At 37.9% G+C, this 3,269-nt stretch overlaps 1 protein-coding gene and 1 non-coding gene across 2 annotated transcripts in view; both read left to right on the forward strand.

The window, feature by feature from the left end:
* LOC106876853 (beta-1,4-galactosyltransferase 7) overlaps positions 1-3,269 on the forward strand; it is a 63,800-nt gene that overhangs the window by 6,203 nt on the left and 54,328 nt on the right. The gene's annotated exons all lie outside the window — the stretch shown is intronic.
* Positions 3,014-3,120, forward strand: LOC128247147 (U6 spliceosomal RNA). The gene has a single exon (XR_008263561.1). It is a non-coding gene; the product is annotated as a U6 spliceosomal RNA (small nuclear RNA).

A 3,269-nucleotide genomic window follows, 5' to 3' on the forward strand; every position in this document is an offset into this window, starting at 1 on the left:
TATATATATCTCACCATCATCATCATTTAACGTCCGCTTTCCATGCTAGCATGGGTTGGATGATTTGACTGAGGACTGGCAAGCCAGAAGGCTGCACCAGGCTCTAATCTGATCTGGCAGAGTTTCTACAGCTGGATGCCCTGCCCTTCCTAATGCCAATATATATATATATATATATGACCAGAAATAATTTTTGTTTCTTTTTATGGAAACAAAAGGGTTTATAGGACAACAAAAAAGAAGTGCTCAAATGTAAATGAGACAAAGATAAAGAGAAATTAAAACATCAAATTTGAGTCAACGACTTTATATATAACACCATATATATGATCAAATGTTTGAAGTATGGGTGTTATATATATAAAGTTGTTGACTCGAATTTGATGTTTGTTCTATGATTAATGTTTCTTGATATATATTCATACGGCTCAGAGGGGAGAGAGGGGGAACTCTTATGGAATATTCTCTGCTCTCTCCTCTGCAGCACTTATACTCCCTGCCACTGTTCCTCAGTGCATCTCCAACACCATCTATTTCTTTCTCTCGCACACTCCGATGTCTCTCTGTCTTTCTCTCTAACTCTATCTCTCCTCGTTTTTCCTTCTGGGGTAGCCAAGTATGTCCTCTTTAGTAAGACACCTATCTCTGTCCCTGTATTATACTCTAACCTCTCACCTGGCACAAAGCTACTCCCCTTGATTCTACTCCCACTCCCAGGTTTTTGTCCTGCAATTTACTTCACAACCCCATTGTGTTGTTGCCATGTAAAAAGTACCAGTGCTAATGTCACATAAAAAAACTACCCAGTACACTCTGTAAGGTCATTGGCATTTGAAGGGCATCCAGCCATGAAACCTGTGCCAAAGTAGATAATGGTGCTATTGCAGCTCTCTCTGGTTTGCCAGCTCTTGTTAAACCATCTAACCCATGCCAGCATGGGAAACAGATGTTAAATAATGATACTTGTGTGTGAGATATACATCTATCTATCTGTCTGTCTGCCCATCCATCCGTCCGTCCATCTATCTATCTATGAAGGGTAAAGACCTCCTTCAGTCACGAGTGACCATGGGATTATACCTAGTAAGTTCCCCTCCGAGGCACAAGTCCGAGCAAGGTTGTTTGTGGAAGACCAGCAGTCTCCAGTGTATATCAGCCTCCCCTCTCCGTGCCACCTATGTTATCTAAAGGAAAAGCAAACACCGATACAGCTTGGCACCAGTGACGTTGCAACTCATTTCTATAGCTGAGCGAACTGGAGTGACATGAAATAGTGTCTTGATGTCTTGCTCAAGAACACAACACACAGTCTGGTCTGGGAATTGAACCGACTACCTTGTGATTGTGAGCCTGATGCTTTAACCACTGAGTCATGCGCCTTCATACACACATATATATCCCTTTGTTCATTTTACATCCGGTGTTTTCTTTCCTTGTATGGGTTGGGTTGAATACTATTTCATTTACAGCTGAATGCCTTTTCTGTTACCTACTCTTCTTTGTTTCTCAAGTAAAAGTTTTATTTTATTTTATGTTTATTCGAGAATGCAGAGCTACAATGGTATCATGGTATCACTGAAATGGTATCATGCGAGGTGCAGAATGTAAAAATTTACATGCATACACACAAACACACACAACAAGCTTCCATGCAATTTCCATTCATGAGGCTCCCATTGCCTCATGGATAAAGTTGAAGACACTTAGCCAAAGTACCACATAAATATGAAGTGAACTTACCTCACACAACCTCTTTCTATGTGTGTGTGTGTTCATACATACATATTTATATATATATATAATATAATTAAGATTCAGTTGAATTAGGTACTTAAACTGAGGCACCTTGCCATTTCAGTATAGCCCGCACAGCTCCAAGTTAGCTGAACAAAATGTAAATAAGTAAATGTTCAAATGGTGCTTTTTCTACTTGCCATGATTGTTTATTTCTAGAATAATACTGTAAAGTAAGTGTGAGAGGCCAGATCTGGTTAGTCTGAACATAAAACTGGTAGAATATTTTGGTTGGATATGGCCAGTTTAACTCTTTTATTACTAACCCGGTTGAAACTGGCTCTGGCTCTGTAGTACAAATATCTTGTTTTTATAAGTTTTGAATTAAAATCTTCCACCAAACCTAAGTCACAATTTATGTTCCTAACACTAGCTTAATGATAACGAAGTTATTTTACTAAATTCTTTGTTATATTTAAAATAATTAAAAGAAACACAGAGCATCTCAAAATAGATACAGTAACTAAAGGGGTAAAGTGATCTGAATCAAAACTTTCTGTTGTCTTTATGGTACACATATTGAATGATACAATATCATTTGAATGATACAACAACAGCCACCTTGCAAACATTTAATAGGAACATTTAATTTCACTGTACAAGTAATATTCAGGTTGGTCATGAATTAGGAAATTTCCAGAAGTCAACACGATTAAAAGAATAATTCTGTAGCATTTATAAATAGTTGATTACAAAAGGTCAGTACTGAAGCTTGCCATGACAGGAGAAAATATATATATTAGATACATATTGGCCAACTACAATGGCATATCCTGGTTGAGCAGGAATCATTAAAATGACTATTGTAAATGGCATGTGAGTGTCTGGAGCTGGATTATGGGTTGTCACACACTGAAGGGTGGTGCTAAAACCAAACCTTTATATGACCCTTGTACCGTGATGTTCCAGAATGATTTAAGATGATCTATCACATGAAGTCTGGTTGCTGATTGGTTCAATAACTTGACCACTCATGTGAACAAGGTTGCGCTATGTTGTGACTTAAACTTTACAATCTGGTAACTCGGTTTTGAGTCTTGTTAGACTTTCATTAAAATTCTGTTAATTTATGTTACAAACACCAACTTAATAATGACAGTTATTTTTCTAAATTTTTCATTATTTTCTAAATTGAAACAAGCACATTGCATTTCAATAGATGTAAAGTAAGAAAAAGGTTAAATATTTCTATTTTGTACTATCTACGGCGGTACATATTGTACTATCTACAGCGGTACATATTCTAAAATTGGAACGATACAGAGAAGATTAGCATGGCCCCTGCGCAAGGATGACACACAAATTCGTGAAGTGTTCCATATTTTCCATAGGCGCACGAGTGGCTGTGTGGTAAGTAGCTTGCTTACGAACCACATAGTTCTGGGTTCAGTCCCACTGCGTGGCACCTTGGGCAAGTGTCTTCTACTATAGCCTCGGGCTGACCAAAAGCCTTGTGAGTGGATTTGGTAGACGGA

Source organism: Octopus bimaculoides, chromosome 2 (genome assembly GCF_001194135.2).
Source record: "Octopus bimaculoides isolate UCB-OBI-ISO-001 chromosome 2, ASM119413v2, whole genome shotgun sequence".
NCBI lineage: Eukaryota > Metazoa > Mollusca > Cephalopoda > Octopoda > Octopodidae > Octopus > Octopus bimaculoides.